A 20979-nucleotide genomic window follows, 5' to 3' on the forward strand; every position below is an offset into this window, starting at 1 on the left:
AAGTTTTTCCCATTTCATGGATATCCTTAGACTCACTTTGCTACTCTGCAGAAACACTTCCACAGCAAAACCAGTCGGTGTGTTTCCATGCAGCTCACATTACAGCTTCCTTCCTGTACCCCTAAAGGCTTCCTACAGCTCTGCTGCTCAGCTCAGAGGGTGCTGGCCATACAGATTCCCTCGGAGACATCCCCAAGCACAGTCCCAAACATAGGCAGCTGCCACAATGCTTTTCACAGCACTCAGATACAGCACTCCAGCTAAACAAAGGCTCTCTTGTACTACTGCTGTGTGGCCTGGAATGGGGTGAAAAGAGCATGCCATGGAATATGACTGCCAGGAAGTTAGGGAGAGGCTTGAGGGTGTAGAAAAGCAGAGGAAGCAGCCATATGAGGGTGAACAACAGGCAACCTGGATCGAGCTGCCTCCTCCTCCTCCCCCCCTGCAGTTTGGTTTGAGTGAAATACCCACAAAGCATGGCACTTTCCTCCTTTCTCTTCACTCCTGAACAGGATTGCTGAAAAGCTGCAACACAGCAAGAAGGGCCTTCACAGTACCACATGCTCTGGGGTGCTCCTCCTAAGAGATCTCCCACTTCTCTGGGGGCAGGGAACAAGCAGGCATCACCCAAAGAGCAGCATCTCTTCCTGCCTCTCCAGAGGGCATGGGAAGCAAAGATAATGCAAACCTTTCAAATCTCATTTGTGGGATAATAAAATTATAACCCTTTGCTTGCCCATGACCATTGATTGTCAAGGCAGATAATTTCACCCAGCCATTAACCTTCCCAAATAAATCTATGCAGAAACACTCAAAAGAAGAAAATGAGTGAAGCCTGCCATGACATCCACCCTGAATTCTTTTCTTCTTAAAAAAGAAAGTCTGTAGGACTAAATGTGACGAAAAATATTGAAGACAACCTAAAAATCCTCCCAGACATAATCAGCAGCTTCATTTTATTCAATTATTAGATCATGGAGACTTCTTTCTATACTTCACCAGCTTTTGCTATGGAGTAAAAAAAAAAAAAACAACAAAAAAACCAAACCCAGCAGAAACTTCATGGGTGAAGCCTACAATAAGTTAACTTGGCTTCTTGGACTCCTTTGGCTTCAAATAAACAAAATCATTGCCTAGAGACAAAGTTTGACACCTACACTCACAGCACTCTAGGGCAGTTCCAATATAAGTGAGAAACCTGACTGAAGCAACCACTGAAGTGACCTGAGGAAAAAACATTGTCCAAGAAGAACTACTTAATTAGGTTGACCCACACCCTTACTGAGAAAATGTTGTCCCATGTCCATAAAGCAGGCATTTCCAGACCACTAAAAGTAATCCTTCAATGCTAACTTTGCCCTTCCACCAAGCAAAAACTAGCTTTACTCTGTTCCACTGTCAGTTAACCAAAAATTAGTACAATCATCTCCTACAGCACATTCCGTAATCACAAACCAGTTTGATCCCTGCAAGTAAAGCCCTCATGTTTTCCAGGAAGACAGAAGATTAGTTGCATATGTGCAAGAGATAGCGCTTACTATCTGCCACGGATGGGGCAGTGTGCCCTTCTGGGCTGCAAACCAAGGTTTCTGAGACCCCAATTAGCCTTTGGTGCCCCAAAACCATCTGTTGCATTGCTTTGCCTAAACCATCCTGACTATTACAATTATAACAAAGAGAAGTAATCCTGTGGAAAACACGGGCCAGTTTCCAAGACAAATAAATAGTTATAAGCTGAGAACAGCTCAAATACTAATTACAGACAATAGTAAGTTGTGTGGTGCATGTGGAGTAGACAGGGGGAATGGATAAAGTCTCTCATGCAAAGGGAAGCAAGAGGGGACACCTTATTACCCCTACAATGCAGATGGACTACAGCCAGGGCAGTATAAAAAAAACAGTTTGTTGTTTCAAAACAAACCTCTTGAGATTCTGTGAATGCTGTACAAGAACTGGCTCCCTAAGAGAAGCTGTGTCTAATCCCAGCACAAAATCATCCTCTTCAGCTCCTGGAAGGAAGAGTACTTGAGCCTGTGCTAACCAACTCACATCACCAACACAACTAAGCTGTGAGCTATTAGGGCTTTGTTCTCATTTTATACAACTATTCCTTACAGAAAACTAAATTTCAGAGAATGAAATTAGTAATCACTGTTTATAATGCAAAATCCATATGGCTTTACAACAGAAAAGTAATATTTCTGTGGTTTAAAGTGTCACTGCTACAGCAACCAACCAAGCTAAATTGTGTAACATTGCAAATCTAGAAATTTGTGTGCTCAACCACAGTTAAAATAAAATTAAGAACCTTTTATTTCCATAATTGCCATGGGAATGGTGACGACTTTGTTCTGATGCGGCACCCTTGCATTAGAGTCAGATATTCTGCTGCAGACTGACTGAAATGAGGAAAGAAGCACTCCAGATTCAAAAATAGTACCAGTGCTCCTCCATCAATTGTTCCAGCCATCAATTGTAGCCAATGCTCCTTGTGTGTGTATTTACATCAGCTCCACAGGGAACAAAGCAGCACAGGCCTGGTTTAAGTGAAAACTTGCCCACCAGCGAGTCTGGGCAGTACAACCATGCTGTTCCATTACTTCTAGACAATCTGTACAACGTCATTTGGAGACTGAAGAATGCCCTAACTGAATTAAAAACAGTTCAATGAGGTAGAAAACCTTAACTTTTTCCTCTGGAAACCTGGGTTAAAACCATGGCTTCAGCCATGAAGGTAAACATCATGTGCTCTTAACTGCATTGGCTGCTGCTACAAATAGGGGAAAAAACACCACCCATCAAGGAAGATTCTGCTAAGATGCTATTGGAGTTGCTGAAGAGACCTTCAGAATTCAAACTCTGCATATATGAAAAAATTAAATGCAAACACAACAGGGAAGGGATCTATTGGCCACTAAGCAGCTCCACACAACTCTTATTAGAAATCAGGACTCCACATTTTCATCTCTCTTTTCAGTGTTTCAGAAATACATGATGGAGTCAGAATCCTGTTATTACTTTCTTTCTATCCTAAGTTTCCTTGTCCTTCCCTCTCCCCAGTGCACAGATGCAGCTTCAGCAGCTCCTATTTTCATTCCTTCTGCTTCATCCACTCTTCCACAGAGGTATCCCTCTATTCATAGTTAGGAGGGCTTGCATAACTGGCTGCCCCAAAGCAATTGCCTTCAACAAAACACTTCCTTCTCAGAAGCACAAAAACTACCTTGAGACGGGTGTGTTGCCTCTGTTGTTCTCCACACGTCTGTTATCCCACATCCCAGCCTCACTTCTCTTCTTCCCTTTATCATGGGGATCAGAAATACATTAAACATAAAGGATAAAAGATGTTTTCCTTCATCCCATCTTGCCTAGCATGACAGTGAACACACAGATGGAGATTCTTCCTCCTGAATGACCCATTGGAGCATGCACAACATGCTCCACATGACAGTCATTATTTACATTTGATAAAATCAGAATGGTGAACAGGGCAGACTGTGAGCATGGCACACAGTATTGATTCTCCACTTGACAAAAGCAAGAGCTCCTTATTTCAAAGAATTCCATCAGGAAACTTAATGGGATCTTAACAAGCAAATGGGAGCAGCTGAGCATCCTGCTTCACCCCGCTTTCACTGTGACAGACATTATATACTAATTCAGCGCTTTTCTACACCAACAAGATAGGAGAGGAAAAACACAAACCACACATGCACCAAAAAACTGCAATGCCTGCTGACAGGTCTGAGGAACATCTCACCAAGCAAAGTCTCTCCCAAGAAAGCACTGAAAAGCCCTGAACTGATGCAGTCATTGACATGGGGGAAGGAGTTTATCCCATAGGCAGCAAGATTTGTGTTTAAAGGCACACATTTCCCCACTGCTAGCTGGAGACAGAAGTGCAGCAGCCCTTTCAGTCATGCACATGCCTTCCTTCATAGCTTAGTTCAGAGAAACCTGCTGATTACCATTGCTAGTTGCTAATGCACCAGCCCTCCAAGCTAATGTAGAAGAGATTTGTAGAACAGCACTGGAGATATTTTGTGTCTGAACCTGGCAGCAGAGAGGGATTAAAAATGCTTTCTATGAAGACATATGAACACACGATCAAAGATGGAACAAGCCCCCTGCAGCAGATTCTTGTGGTACCACTTAGCTTTCAGGACAAGGTGGTAGAAGTAGACATGGGGATGTTAAGAGTGCATTAATCCTAGGCAAAAAGCCTGCAGCTTCCAAAGGGTAGATTAATTATTAAACCAGCAGCAATAAAAATATTCAGCAGCTCAGAGACATAAAGCTATATTATAGGCAGATAAGAGCACCAATAACCTTGAACTTCAATTTATAGATTCACTCCCCCCTTCCCTGTAGATAGCAACAGTTATATTTTCTAAATTGTTCTTACAAAGGGAAATTGATAAAAATGGTGGTTTAAATTGGCTAAGAGGCACAGTGCACACAGCAGTAGCATTTTCCTCCATCTTTCTATCTTCTCTCCTGTCAGCACCCATAAGAATAGAGTATGTTTGGTTCCCTGACCAACAAAACAAAAGAGGGAACATGACAATGATTAAGGGCTTTCAAGTACATCTATTTTTCCCTTAAAATAACTGGGATGGAAAATACTGGGACATAAGAGATTAGGCCTGATGGAGTTTGAAGAGACACTCCTTAATATCCTTGCCTTTTTAAAGTCAGGTTAGTCAGGTTAGAACACCTGAAACTCAGATAGTCAGAACAGGGATGGGCACATGTGCCCTCGAGACATTGTAGTTTTGGGGTTGCTGATACGTACGTGCAAAGATCACCCAGTTTTGTGAGGAAAAGCAGAGTGTATTCTGTGTTTGAATGAAGAATAGCTGCTATCAGCTGACAAGAATTAAGTTTCACCTCAGTGTGCTCAGCCCAACTGAACTCCAAACCACCCATTTATAGATAGGAAATGCAAAAAAGCAAAAATAATGTTTTACAGTGTTTGGCTGTGAATCACTGAGTTGAGCAACTCCAGCTAGCAGTATTCAACATGGTTAAATGAAAATGTTGGTAGGGAGGCTGGAATCTCAGCAATTTCTCAACAGATTAATTTATTGTATTGTCTCTCAAAGGGAGGGGCTTGAAGTCTCTAATGTGTGTATCACTATACTCTGAGTATTAAACAGGAGAGGGAAAACAATGGCCAAGCTGGCTGTCCTCCAGTTAATCATCCTGCTTTGACTCAGAATCATCTGTGAGTTGCTGTTGAAAACCAATTGCTTGTTTAATGGGGCAGAAAGATGAAATAAATTTCAATATGCATCTCTGAAGTGTCCCTCTTATGTAAAAGTGCTGCCTGAGAGAGCAAAAGACACATACATTTCCTTCTGCTTGTGTCAGTTTTACTTCCAATTTGCTATCTCTACAGGTACCGAAGTCTAAAATTATGTGGAGGAAGAAGCTGCAGCTGAATGCAAACTGCCTCTCTTTGGTTTAGGGCATTCTCAAGACACAGACAGAACTTCTCCAGGGAGGTGACAGCCATACACCCAAGTGATATTAGTTAAGACTGACTCATCAGGTGTTTCATTAAGAAGCTGTGTCAAGGAAGAAACCAAGTGCGGTGAGCAATGCTCATGCCAGCAGCGCAGTGCTCTGGGGAGAAGTGGTGGCTGCTGGGCTGGAGGACGTTTCAGGGACAGATGACACTGGCACGGCTGGGAAAGTCAGCCCAGGCCTGTCTCTCTCCCAAGGAGCAAAAGCCATTAAGTGGCACCGCCCGGAAATTAGGATCAATAGTAATGCAGAAACACACACACGCATTATGTGCTTTTGGTCAGGTGAGGAGCATTCAAACCAGATCAAAATGAATTTGCTGACTGCAGGGCATCCCATAATCTTTTTCCATACCAACACTTAAAGACAATAGCATTGTCTGGGACTTCACCTTTTTTTCTCTTTTAAACAATAACATTTTCCTAAGGTGAGAAATAATTAAATTGTACATTCTAACTTGGAAATGACAAGTTAGAATGTTAAAAGCATTAACAGAGAACACAGGACTTTGCTGTTGAGTTTTTTAAATTATGATTTTATGACAGAACATCCACACATGCACAATTTATGTGATCCTTTGCTAACACAAACCAGAAAACAGAAATTTATTCTGCTTTAGGAAAGCATAAGAGAGACCAGTCTGGACTAGTGGTCAAAACACCACCTCCACAACCCACCCACATGCTCCCTGTGCTTTCCAGCCACATTCCATTAGTCTGTAGCTATCATACAAGAAAACATTCCTGTGCCACAAATGCCTGTGTACCCACTGACCAGGCACTGCAAAGCGCCGTGCCCATCTTTACACACAATTTTGAGGTGGCAGCCCAACTTTGCAGTTATCTGGAAAGCAGGCATTCCCAGAAGCATGGCTAGCTCCCTCTGTGTCCCTCACCACAGCTCCACCAGCAGCCTCCAGGTGCTTGAGGCAAAGCAAGTGACTGTGGACAGTCTGCCAAGCTGTTAATGTCAAAGGCTCCAGGTTCACAGCGAAGCTGCTTGGTGTGCTTGGTGCCACCGTAAGCAATTTCCATCACTCCAGACAAGCCTAAGGGATCATGCACAAACACAAAAGTCTCCTCCTATGTCACACGCAACATATTAACATTACAAAAGGAACCAAGCACTCGAGTGTTCTAGAATTAAAAAGCCTGTGTTTAATGCTTGTCAATTGACCACCTGATCTCATATCAATTTCATCATCACATGAATAACTAAGTTTGCACTGTACTTTTTCACCACACTGTCTTAAGGGAATAAGGTACATAAAAAGACTAAATGCTTCCAGCTACCACAAAAAGGATACAATAGAAATGAAGAAAACAGAGGCCAGTACTTGGGAATTTGTTTCAGTAAATTCCAGTGGTATGCAGGACACCAGGAGTAACATCTGCAGATTTGGGGAGCAACTGTCTCCCACCAAATGCCCACGCTGCACACAAGTATCAAATCACAACATACTGAGCTGGAAGTGACCCACAAGGATCAAGCCCAACACAGCCTTCTGGGCATCCCCCAGAGTCCAACCATGTGCCTGTTCCAGGCCATTTTGGATTAGAGTGTTTTCTGAAAGCCAGTCTCTGGTCACTAAGGATTTGATGAAGAGGAAGACAGGCGAAAGAATTGTGTGGGAGACTGTGCCAACAATAGATTATACATGCTGTCTGTGTGGGATGAGGAGTTTCTATCCCATGAGAAATTTTAATATTTTGACATCTGCTTTCACTGAATCTGTCCATGTTGCTTAAGGATTCCCATGATACAACAGACTAGTTTAGCAAGGAAAGAGTCTGCAATGAACACATAATTCAGAAATTAGGAATAAAACACACATAGCATTTAAAAGTAACACATTATCACATTTGAAAGTAACACATTATCTCCAGAGACCAAAGATATTAAATGTGACCCAAAACAAAACATCTCCACCACAGGGAGATGCCAAAGAAGCCAAATATTTTCTGTAGAAAATTTCTATCACAATACAGTACAGTTTTCAAAGAAGAAATGTGTGTATATGTGCATACACATACACATACATGCATATATATTAATTTTTATTTACATATATTTATTTTTAGGCAATCTTCCCCTCCTCTAAGACACATCCTCCAATATGCTCTGCTTTCCTTTTAGTGCTCCTTCATGTGCCTATGACCAGTTTGCTGCCATTCACTCACTCATCTAGCTTTGGTAGGTCTGCTGCTAGTATTCCAGAATTCCAATTGAAAAAAGGCCACAACTTGCCACTAAAAAGCAGTTGAGTGAGAGTCTCTTCCTCTCCCTGACCTTTCCATGGGAGGGTGGTCAGCTCAGCTGCAATCCATACAAGCACCATTCCTCACCCATCATTTCTTTCTTTAATGGGGGTACAAAGACTGCAGTCATGTCAGACAAGGTTGTGTGATGCCATTAGAAAATTTTACACTTCAAGAATTCAAGAATTTTTCCCTTTTGATTTTGCTCCACCTGAAGTGTACTCTGCAGTACACAAGAAACTCTTTTGAATATAGTTCATCCTGAGCACAGAGACATTGTGGTATGAGAAGGAAAGAGCACACTACTGGTTATGGTTCCCTTATCTGCACCAATTCCACTGCTGGTGCAAACACACAATAATCCTGGGGTGGATCTGTCAAAAACACAGAGCAGAGAGTATTTTGTATTTATTTTGTTTAAGCCACATCACCTCACACAGTTGATTTTAAGTGCAGCTACAAAACCCGCCAAATTGGCAAAGTTCAGGAGGTGTCAACATGTGGCAGAAAATTCTGACACTGGCAGTGTTTTTTTGAGAGCTGTAATGTATGGCTACACTTTTGTTCAGTTTTCAGATTTAGTTTCAGGAGATAATGCTGGTCAGGATGTAGTTTGTCACTCCATCACAAAAGTCCACCTTCCAGCATCCTCACCTCCCCTGGCATTTACCTCCAACATTTGCATGTTTGCTCCCTAAATGGATATTTCAACAAAAGAGCAGAAAACCGGCTCAGCAAATTGAATTTTTGTTAATTTGTAGGCTGGATTATGTGGCTGAACAACCAGCAGAAAGGAAATAGATGCAGAGTGGAATGCAGGTGAGCAGGGCTGCTCCTCCCTGCATCAGCAGCCGCTGGGATTCCCCCAAGTTGGGAGTTAAGGTGCAGTTACAGGAATGCAATCCCATTTCTCCTACATGGTAACCACATTAATAGGAATATCCTGTTAACAGCTATATCCAATAATTACTGAGCACTGGTATCTTAATAGGATCACAGTTGCAGCACGGTTCCCATGCAGTAAGACTTTTCCTTAAAGACCTTCAGGGGAGCACCAGTACTTTGAGGAAGGGGCAGATGACCACCTAGGCACCACCAGGTACCTGTGCCAGGGCAGTATTAGGCTGTTTCAGAGGTACCTGTGCTGCTGCCAAGATCTACAAGTACAGACAACATGGAATGGCTTTGCCAGCTACATTCTATTCCCATCCTCATTCACCAGTTTGCAGAACAAACAGAAAATTGAAGTTTCAACAAATTGTATGTTTAGGTTACTCAAATGTGTGATAATTTTATATTTACAGTTAAGTGAAATTAAACCTAATGACTTTTACACTGAAAGCCTGTCTTGAAATTGTCTCAAGGTTTACATTTCTAAAGTACCATTTCATACCAATTACACATTGTACAAATGTAACCGCCATGCAGAATATTAAAAAAATCAGCTTAAACATTTTTGCTTTGGCATTTAGTCTTATTGTACTAGTAGCTTTAATTTAAGTCATTAAAATTCTGTTTGAAATTAGAGTTAAGCATAACATTTTGCAGACTAGTATTCCAATTCAGAATCATCAGGAAAAACTTGTTTTCACATAAATCTTAGTGAACACTCCTAATATATTATAACAAGTGTTGTAGTGTACCTTTCTCATAGATGTCTTCTCCAAAGAATAAGCACTATTTCATTCCACTGCTGAGAAAATGAGTGAATACAATTTTCAGTACTGGCATTTATAACAAAACAAACACGAGACACTGCTGAAGCCTAAACACATAAATCCAGAAACTTCTTTTTGTATTTCCTACTTCACACAGTACATTTTAAAATAGGAACGGGCATGCTATAGTCAGACATTCTCAGGCAGCCACCTAACTAGCAATCAAAAATTAATTCAGAAAGCAGTAATAACAAATTAAAAAACAACAGAAAATGTCAAAACCCCCAAACGACAAAAACCAAAACCAAATCAAACAAACAAAATCACCCACACACTTTGACAATCCCAAAGACTTTGAAAACGTTCTGATTAAAAGACCAAGGTTATAGGAGCTTGACAGATAATTCAGCACAGAGAACATCTTTCAGCATCTTTATCCTAGACACAAACATCATCACCTTGGCCCCCAGTTCAAGACCTAACCTTTCTTATCCCAAATCCAAAAAATAAAATTTAGTCTAATTGAAGGGTGAAATTTACTGAGTAAAACTGATGGCAGCATCAAAATGACCTTTACAAAGCAACTCTTCACAGTACTGAAATATCAGATTGATGGTCTACATTTCTTCTCTTCAAGGTTAGCACTGCCAAGTTCATGATCAAGATGTTTTGGTCTGAATCACAGATTTTTTGTTGTCATCGGCAGACTGAAGGGTTTTATTTATTCACTAATTTGGATGTTGCTAAGAAAAGCCAGCTGGAAAAGTGGAAATCTTGTAAGTAGGACCTGATCATATTTGGTTCTCCAACTGAGCTTCAGAAGTTTTCAACAAATCCAAAGCCAGGCTTCTCACTGCAAAAGCTTAAATAAATAAAGTTAAAGCCATACAGATCTCTGTAAATTATTTTTAAGAATTGCTTTTCTCTGCTGCCAGTTTATTTGCTCTTCTTGAATTCAGTCAGTGCCTAGAAAAGGTGGAAGGACTTCCATCTGCTACTACCTCAAAGACAGCTATCCTGAAAGGAAGCATCAACCTGTCCAAAACATATGTTGCTAAATGCATTAGATCTGCTGTCTCTGCCAAGATGCAATTAAACACTGTCTAATCTTTAAAAAGCCTGCAAGAAAAAAAGTTTTAATTTTAAATCCCACATTTGAGAATGACCCATACTGAATTAAGTTCAGCTTCACCATGACTTGCAACAGACTCATCTGTTTACACCACGGGAATTTCCTGACCCGAGGTTGCTGCAGTAAGCTTGCAGGAATTGATTCATTTGCACTTTAAGCAAGCCGCAAGGGCTCTTAAACTGCTTCTACAGGGGGGCACTATGGCAAGGCAAATTTATACCATGAACCTGGCAGTCCCTCCTCTCTCCTTGACTCCCCGGGCACCTTCTCTCCACCTTTGTCTACCTATGCTTATTCCACCCTGCAGTGAGCTTTTGTGAAGAGAAAGACCAGGGGAAAACTGACTTAAAACCAAACCAAGCAGCCAAATAATCAGTTTACTGCTTGTTTACACTGCTGAGTCAGTTCACTGTAGGACCAGCCAGGGTAGGATGAATATTCCCAGACCAGGCAGAGCCAGGTCAACTTAGGCTGTCCCTGAGCAGCTGCCAGATTCTCCTGCAGGACAACAGCTCCAGCCTGTTCCTCCTGCACTGTCATTTTGAGATTTTAACTGCTCCCAGAATCAGTGCAGAGAGGATCAGATGCATAAACAAAAGGCCCTGTCCTGCTTGGGCCGGCAGGTGGGTTATTTCTCCAGAAGGCCACTCCTGCGAGGTATTCCACCTGCACAGTGTTGCCATGGGCAGAGCCATGCTGCAGCTCCTGGCTGTCACCTGAGCAGCACTGGGCAAGCAGGACATGCTTCTGGGGCCTGAAGGAGGGATAGAGATTATAGGCAAATAAAAGTATCCCAGTCAGAAGTCAAATCAAAAGCTGTCATGGCAGAAAAAAGCATTGGTATGCCTAATGCAAGTCCCGCCAGGTACTAAAAACTTCCCTGCCAGGATCCCAGCAAAGGACAGCACTGAGGCAGCAGTGCTACTCACATTCACACATGCCAGCATGACGTTCTGCCAGCTTTGTCTGGCCATCTTTTTGTTTCCAAAACAACTAGGACACAGAATCTTTAATTGCTGCTATTATTCTTCATTGGATTGGAGAAGATTTCTTGTTTTAGAAAAATACCGGCCACATTGTCTTTTATCACAGCATGAGAGAGGAGGCAGTTGTGGTACATACTGTATAATCTTTTTTTTTTAGTTTTTCCTCTTTGGGTCATGCATTAGCTATTCTTCTTCTCTTCTTTGGCACATGTTACTAACCTTAGACCCACACGAAACACCTATCCTCAAGGAAAGACCACCATTAAAGAAAATATCAGGAAGGGAGGAAAGGCACCTGCATTAATGCCTTTTTATTGAAATATGACATTCAGTTTTAAAGGATGAAGTCTGTCTCCTGAAAAAGCAAATCCATCAGGTTAAAGGTTTGCAAGATGCAGACTGGATTTTGCATATTTTCTTCCAGACTTAACACAGACACTAAAGAAAAAAAATAAGCAGAATGGGACAACTGATTGGACAGAATTGGACAACAGCTGATTCGTTATTCTAAACTCACACATGACACCTGAAAAGACTAATATGAGTACAGTCAAGGTTGATATAATCAAAGCTTCTCCTGCCCAAATTCCAAAGCATTGGAGTTCAGTAATTGGGTTTCTCTGTTGTACAGACACAAGAGAAACAATTTTTTTTCAAGAGATGACAAACACTGACAGTTTTATTTATTTATTTAGCTTTCAAAGCAGAGTCATTTTTAATGGATGTATAATTCAAAAGCTCTTTAATTAATTTTCCTCAAGCTTCCTAGAAAGACAGATTCAGCTTTCTGCACTGAAAAACAAGTCAGTCAAGTTCTAGGCAAAGAAATCCAACCAAACCTTTCAAAGTCAAAGCTATAAATGAAACAAAAATGGGATGTTATTAGGAACACTGGTTGCAATTTCACCGCATAAGCTACTTCCAGCATTACACAATCTTTAAGCTGCTCTTATTTTTCCTTCCTGCCTTCAATCCATTTTTTTTGGCTATAATAATAGTACAAAACCCCACAAAAATTCTTCCTTTATATTGCTTTTTGCCTCACCACATTATTGATTCTGCCTCCTATGCTTTTTTTGTTACTTTACTTTCTTCTGTTAATCGGGTGCTCCATATCCAGGAGACAGCTACAGTGCCTCCAAGTACAGGACTGAAATCTGAGTGGAAGCAACAGTGGAACTGGAAAAAGTCCCTGAAGAGCTGGCAGGCTGATACTGTTCCTTCTGGACAGCAGTTTCACATCAAGCAGAAAACTCTAGGGATCCATTAATTTATTTATTTTGGACAACAACTCTGGTGCTTAACTATCTGTTCAACTCAGTGCCTCATAGAGAAAATGCCCTCCTCTTTCCCCCGTGAAATTAATCTCAAGTGTCTGGATAACAGCAACATAAAATAACCTGTCTTAGTACCAGGAGACATGTTCTCCAGTGTGCATTTTTAATAAAATCACAATTCCAGTGCACAGTGCTCCAGCAGAGCTTGCCCTCCTCCGCTGCACCACGGCACTGCTCAGGTCCTACCCCAGCATGGCATGTGCAAACACTACTCTCCCCTGCTGCTTCTGCCAGAGATTATTCCCCTCAGAGAATAAACAACAGCAGAGTGAAATGTATGTCCTTAACCTAGTACACTGATTATGTGAGCTAAGCCACTGGTGGAGATGTATTTGCACTTTAAATCCTGACTGCAAGGGAGAGGGCTGAGGCATCGCTGTACAAGAGGGTGGTCTCTGCTGTGGGACCAGGGCAGAAAGCTGGAAGGAGAAGCCACAAGAATTGTTAGCCTGCCAAGAATTCCTACAAGCACAAGGCAGTTGGAGAGAAATGCTGGGACATCCGGGAAATGGGGATATCACCCAGAGAGGTGCAAGAACATAGATATAAAATTTCTGATGCAAGTACTGGATTGTGCTGGATTCCACACTTCAGCACAGGCACTTCATTAAGGGACTACTATTTTTCCAACCATTGAACCTTCTTCAAACACCCTTTTTCTCTAGTATACTAGCTGTTTTTTTAACCAGGCCTAAAGTCAATAATTGCCACAAGAAAAGTTGAAAAAGTCCATACTGAATGTGTACATGAATAAAGCAGACATACAGCTTATATATCCAAAAGTAGGGCAGTGCAAAGATTTGCACATCATTCATTAGACTTCAGTAAACTGATTTCTTCTCTCACAATTCATACCATAACCAGAATTCAAAGAATGTGAACAAACAAGTTTCCAAGATATTAGCAAGCACTTAGGTCTCAACTTATCTCTGAAAACTACAAAAGTATCTGTACAAGTCATTTAAGAAGGGACCATATGTTCTCAAAAGACAAAAAACATAGCTCATACTTTTAGGTCCATCAGTAATTGCAGCATATGTCTTATGATCAAATTCATTCACAATGCTACATTAAGGAGTTTTCTTTAAAAAAAATTATATGAGCACTGGTATGGTGTATAATTAAATTCTGTACACTGTCAATAAATAAAATGAAGAATTAAAACAAAACTGAACTTTTTTTGTATCTAACTAAATAATACACACTTGCAGAATTACTGCAATAAGCACTGCCTACAAATTTCATGCTTTGAGTGAAATTTAATTAACTTGAACTAGTAAAAATCCCACAGGGTTATATTATTTGTAAGTGAGAAAATAGGAGTTGTGTCTGCGTGACTAGGAATGGGAATATGGTTAGCCTTGTTTAATTATGGTTCCTCTTGAAAGGCACATAAATATTTATGTGAATTTCTTCTGACAAAACTGACATTTGTTGCTGGACTTAAACATTCAAAGTCACTACAAATAATTTCTATATGTACTTTCTACATAGACAGAGCTTTTCCTCTATGCACATCCTGTTGCTATAACTTAGCTTGTTTTCCTGACAAGCTAACCTGTAAGGATAAGCAGGAAAGGGAAGTAAAGCACTGTTCATTTCTAGGTGATTTATGAACCTATGCGCCCTTTCTTCTGCAGCAAAAAAAGTTGGCACATGAACACACAAAATATGCGTTTATGTCTGTGCCCTCACTGGAAGAAGCATCTGGGGGAAAAACAAATCCAACCCTGAATGCTGCCTGTCTTAAGTGCAACTCCTGAGAACGTCACTGCTTGTGTCACTTCCAACACTAGCCCATCCTGTTTTCAAGTGCTGCCAAGTGCCGGGACACAGATGAGGAGCAGAGCAACTAAAACTCAGTAAGCCAACAGTCTCAGCACAAGTATCTGCAAAAAGTTTAGCTTCCTGCTAGGAAAAATTAACAAGATTTTAAAAAACCAAAGTCACTGAGACATGGCCTGCATGGATGTGTGCACATGTGTTACAGGAAGCTTTTACTACCAGCCACCCTACAAAACACAGAACATGAGCTTGGATCTATGTACCAAGAAAAAGCTATTTAGCAGCTTACAGCAAGAGGGAAAACCCCCAGCAAACCAGCAGAGGGAAGAGACACTTCACAATTTATTCTTACAGTGAGGCTATAACACCAGCTGAGTCAAAGAGTTGCAAGTGAAAGGCAACTTTTTGGACTTAACTATTTATTTTAAACCTTGCCTTATAGTCTAAAGTCATAAGTTGTATGAGCAGCTGAGACAATGTAAAGGATTTGGAGGAGGAAGAAAAAAGCCCCTCTCATTTCCTTTTAGTGGCAGCAAACTTTCAGCTGTGAAACTTATGAATCTATTTGACATTGCTCAGAATAAAAAAAAAAAAAAAACCACCAATTAAAAAACTCCCTAAAAGTGTAATTACAGTTCTGAACAGTTACGTATTTGCATGACAGAAGGTAAGATTTTGCAGACTGAGCATACCCAGAGTGTTGGAGCTGGTCTGGAACAATTAAATGATGGACACTTTAAATGGTAAAAATGCAAGCTGTGTTCTGAGCTGGGGAAAATTGCAAGTGTACTGTAATCTCATCTGATTGTCATCATCACAAGTGTAACAACTGCAGTGTTCCATCTTAATTGCATTCACAATTGACCAGTCATACAAAAGGTACCTCAAATAAAATTAATTCCTTAGGCTTTTTGTTGCACTGACAACATACAGGATTTTCAGCAACTGAAATGGAAAAATTGATTAAAATTACATTTGCTGCAATACTTGCATCAAGCAAACATCTTCCAGCCGTCCAAGGAGTTTTAGAAAGAGCCTACTTTTATTCTCCTTTGGCTTACTTGAAGACTTGGTATAAATTAATTTCAAGTGGGTTGCCTTCAATGGTATATTTTTCAAGGATTCAGGACAATATATTAGCATTGCTTCAAGGGCACCTCTGCTTCAGAAGACAGTGTGTAGGAGTTAAAATAAGGATGAGGGTCCATATGCCCCAATGGCAGACATTGTGTCCTTTGAAAGGGCACCAACCTACCTACTCTGACCATCAGAAAAAGAAAGGAAATTCAGCAGAAGTACTGAGGAAAAAGAGACAGACCATTATGAGTTGTGATCTGACTATAGTGAGGGAAGCTACATAGAACAGGAAGATTTATACTTATAAGGAGAGTACTGTAATTCCAATAACCTTTTCCACTCTTGCATAAATTGAGCCCCCAGGCACTTGATAAAAGGCATGCACAGCACTTTTTTTGAGCAGCTGGAGAGCTCCTACTGCATACTATTTTTTTTTAAACAGCTCTCCCACAAAGATTGTAGCAAAAATTGTAGCATTACTGTTTCAGAAAATCCACATTCTGGCTCAATGATAGAGCAGCCTGTGGTGGCCATATAAACAAAGTTGTTCTGTATAATTTAACAATTAATGGCCATTTTAAGGTGAGCCAGTTATAATTTTTCGTTCAGTGGATCCCTCTGTGATCACTCCTACCAGATCTGCATCAAGTGACTCAGACAAAGGAAGGCTGGTTACATAAACAGAAGGTAGGTGGCTTAACAACCTTGATCTTATCACAGACCTGTCAGTGGAGAGAACTCCATGTTACTGCAGAGCTAACTCACATGTCAATGCACTGGAAAGGAATCAGATATTTTCCACATCCTACAATTTGGGAATGCTTTGCAGGGTTATTTATTGAGCCAGTTCAGGTTACACAGAATAGCTTCAGAGCCTGCTGCTTCCAGTGCTTCACCTGCCTTGCCAAGGCCATGCTTGCTACTAAAGAATCATGAGAAGAAAATTAAGAATGAAATCAATTACAAACTTGGAATGCTTCAGGATTTCAGAGCCTATACACTTTTGAAAAATAAAGGAGGAAAAGAAAAAAAAACCATAAATCTTACCCTTTCGATTAACCTGACTGGAAGCAAAATTATTTTACAAATCTGACATCACTACACAGCCCAACACTCAGAGCAGCTCCATTTTGGCACTTGCTTATTCTTCAGTCAGCAGCAAACTTTCTAGCACTCTGCTCCAGCTTTTCAGGACACATGTAAAAAAAAAAAAAATCTTAAGAAGCAACATTTAGCCTCTCAGATCACTGCAATTTACAGGAGCAACAGCTTAGACTGACCTAGCTATAAACAAGAAAGATACATCACAGCTGGACATCCTAACTGAAAGCCTTTGCCAAGCTTCCACAGGCTTTTGAAACACAACCTATGATTTTCAACAGTGTTTCTACCTTTTTTCTCCCAACAGTGAGACAGAAGAAGCATGCCCACTCATTCTGCCAACTATGCATTGGAGGGACACCCCTGCTTCCTTGCTCCAACCTTAGATGTTGTCTTCTTTCCAGCACAGCTATTTCTAGAGCTTATTTACTAGTTCATTCAAATGTAGACTTTCAAATTTTGCAGCATAGTCTGCAGCTCAGTCACCCATGAAACTGCTGAACAGCCTGCAATTGTGTGCAAATCCACACTGTGGCTTGTGCTGCCTGAGCTCAGGTACAGTCATTAGCAACAGCACTTTAACGGGAAGCTCTTTAAATCTGCCAGGAGCATTTACCTGAAAAATATCTCTTCCTCTTCTTCTTCTTCTTCTTCCTCTGAAATAGTTTAATTAATACCAAATACTTTGGCTCGAGAAAGTGACAAAAGCAGGGATCTTGACTGTGAAACAGACACAGCATAGGACAAGAACTGGAAGGGAAGGCTTTTTTCCCTTCATTCATTTAATGGCCCTGCCCAGTGTGAGCCCCCGCTCCCACTCTATTCCCCAGGCTCAGGCAGCATTGTGCCCAGTAGATCTTTCAGAGGAAGCAGGGGACATGATCAGAGGGCACAATCCACTGACAGTGGCACACTTGGTGGTCTTCAGGGGGAAGGTGGATGGCTTGCCAGGCAGAGGGCTCAGGCAGATGCTGGCACCAGCCTGACTTGGGCAGCAGTATGTGAGAAGAGAGAGATGAAGGGGAAACTCCTGCCCTCAGCCATGAGAGCTCTGGTGTCAGCTGATGGCAACGAGCCCTAAGGAAGGGAGCTGTGCTGAGCCAGCCAAAGCATCTGCCCTTCCCCGCAAGCACCCAGGAAAAGGCTGCTCTGTGGTCAGGGCCAAGGCAATGACCCAGTGAGACGAAAGTGGCCCAGATGAAACACCCTCCCCACCCTCAAAGTAATCAGATTTGCTCTCTCCCATGACTTCCACATTTGCTGAGTGTACTTGGTCCCACGTGAGTTGCAACAGCAAGCAAAGCTATCTGCATAAGATTGTCATGCCTCTCCTGCTGCTGCAAATCCACAGATACCAGCAGAGGCATTACTCAGGCACCCGTGACCCTGCTCAGGGCTTCCACACCTCTTCCTCTTCCTCTCAGCCTGTCCAAAGGACAATTCTTCTCAGGGCCATCTTAGGATTTTCCCCCCAATGGGTAAACTCAAATCTCCTGTCCTTGGGCTGGGCAGCAAGCTGTGGCACCATGCATCCATCTATGCTGACAGGGCCAGAATGCCCATCCTTCCTCTCTGGATATGCATATAGCAACAAATACCAAACAGAAGGCACTCCGAGAAAAAAAAACAGCTTTCTCCTGCCTTCTCTTAACCTTCCTCCAGTCTCCAATCGATATATAATCTCTTCTACGTTTAGCTGCTGGGCAGGCCATACATGCCCTTCTAGACACCGTGGCCAGAGCACTCCTTTTCATCCCTTCATCATTGCTCTCTCCAGGAGATTTTGCCACTGGTCCCAGCACCCTCCTCCAACAAGAGGTGGCCCATTACTGCAGAAATCTGCTAAACAAGGATAGTGGGGGACCCACCCAGCAAATCACAGCAGGCAGTTCCAGCTCTGTGCATCACATTGCTGCTGAGTGTGGCATATGGGGAGACACTGTACCCTCCCTGACCATACAAGATGTGTGCTAACTGCTGAGAAGCACAGGATTCTATGAAGATTGGTTGGAAAACCCATTTCCAGGCAGGAAAACACTTCTGGAAGACAATAAATGCTCCTCCTGTTCCATATCAGCATGAAAGAAAATCCTTTCAAAGCTGCATGTGTTTGTTCAGTGGAATAGGATCTGCTGCATTTCATTCTCCTGGGTGATGCAAGGACCCACAGCAGGCAGAGGGTGAAAGTCCTTGGCTCATTGCTCCCCTGCTTCCCTCCCTCCCAGCAAGCATCATCACCTGCACAAAGCCTGTCTCTTCCTGCACCTTCACTAAAAATTTCACCTGAAACACCTCTTCCAACAAACTATGGTAGCTGCAGGAAAAAATTTCAGTTTTACAAACCAACATCCCAAGGTGGGTTCCTTCAGATAAGCCCTGAGCAGCTCCAAGCAAGACAAGGCTGTACTTGGAGGCCACAAGAAGTGAGCTCAGCACAGCACTGAGGAAAGCCTGCAGAGAAGCACAGCAGCTCCATTCTGTGCCTCCATGGAAGGCAGGCCTCATCCCTGGCACACTCTGCACCTTGGGGCACACAGCTTGGAAAACAGCACTAGGTTACAAAGAAGAGTGTGGTTTGGATGGTGAAGGCAACTCAATCTTGGCAGCTCTGTGTTTTAAAGACAGCACTTTGGTGCTCTTCTCACTCCCAAAGCATCCTGAACTGTTATTTACAATTTCCCCCAGGCAGGCCATAAATCCAGGCACAACTAGCAATCTCAACACAGTGTAAAAGGATCCCAGAGGCAGACTAATTATCTTTGCAGGCTATGCAAGCCTATGCAGTTTTCTTCTGCACAGTAGCTTTGGAAAGTTTGGCTAATGGCTGCCACTAACAGGTCAAACTTTTCACTTTCCATTGTTCTGTTCAGGGTAGCCAGGTGGGAGTTCAGGGGCAACAAATCTCCAGGGGAAGAAATCAAGACCATTAACGGAAAGGGAAGAGAAGCTATGAATCATGAGAGTTCTCCACACACTTTTCTGATTCCAGCAGAAAAGATAGTAAGTAAAGACTGAAAGGAAGCCTAACAGATTACATGAGGACTAAAATCAAAACCACCACCAAACAGAAAATCCTACAACTCCCATTCCCTTGAGACTAGGGATTACTTCTCTCCAAGTACTCTATTCCAAGGCGACAACTTCTTTTTTGTTTAAATTATTTAATACAGTAAAAACTCACTCCCCTCATCTCTTGAGACAGAAGGTCAGAAGATTTATCAGAGGCACAGGTGCTGCTTCTTTCACATTTTCTCATCTCCAGTCTCCATTTTCTCATCATCCACACCAGAAGTGTGCTGATGTTCAGTGTGTAGCTAATTTCACATGGATCTCTCCTAACACCTACTATCTCTGTTTAGGCATCATCTATCCAGACAGTAGTGGTTATAGGAAACACCTGAATTTTAGAGAGGGTGGGGATAAAATAGCAGACTCATATCATTGCTCTGCAGCAAGTAGTGCATGAAGCAACCAGAATGTGCCATTTTCTGAATGAAAGCCTGGGCTGACAAGCTATTGTCTGGTCTAAAGCAACACATACACTCTTTCACTCCAATCATAAAAATGTCCAGAATGAAACTTCTACTTAATTGGTATTTCCCCATGAAAATCATCAGCTGCCATCTCTTAAAAGTTAGATAAAACCCCTCATCTAGTAAGAAAAACTAACATGCTGCAACTGGGCTGTGAAAAATCCTGACAAGCCTATTGTCCAGCTGAACATCACACTGGTAATCGCTGAAGATCCCTTCCATGGAAGCCACACAGGTTAAATTACTTCCCAATAAAAGTGTAATGTCTTCAGTGGTAGTTTCATTTTTTGGAATAAGATTCTCACTAGGGATAACACGAGCAAAGGCAAGAGATTAAAAAAGAATGTATCTTGGGTACCATGTCAGGTATAACAACAAAGTGCAATACAGAGCAAACTTGTCTGTTGCAGTCAGGCCTCACTCCCCATGGCACAGACCAAAAATAAAACAAAAAACTATGAAACTTAATGCTACAAAATACTCTGTGCAAGTAAGGGTACTGTGCTAAATCATGATGGGTTAGATACCATCCACAATAGGAAGTAAATAAAATTTTATGAAGATGTACAGCAACTTCCAGGAT

The 20979-nt window shown here is 41.8% G+C and overlaps 1 protein-coding gene across 2 annotated transcripts in view; it reads right to left on the bottom strand.

The window, feature by feature from the left end:
* SLC22A23 (solute carrier family 22 member 23) overlaps window positions 1–20979 on the bottom strand; it is a 104219-nt gene that overhangs the window by 60128 nt on the left and 23112 nt on the right. The gene's annotated exons all lie outside the window — the stretch shown is intronic.

Source organism: Lonchura striata, chromosome 2, assembly GCF_050655825.1.
Source record: "Lonchura striata isolate lonStrDom1 chromosome 2, ASM5065582v1, whole genome shotgun sequence".
In the NCBI taxonomy this organism is placed as follows: Eukaryota; Metazoa; Chordata; class Aves; order Passeriformes; family Estrildidae; genus Lonchura; species Lonchura striata.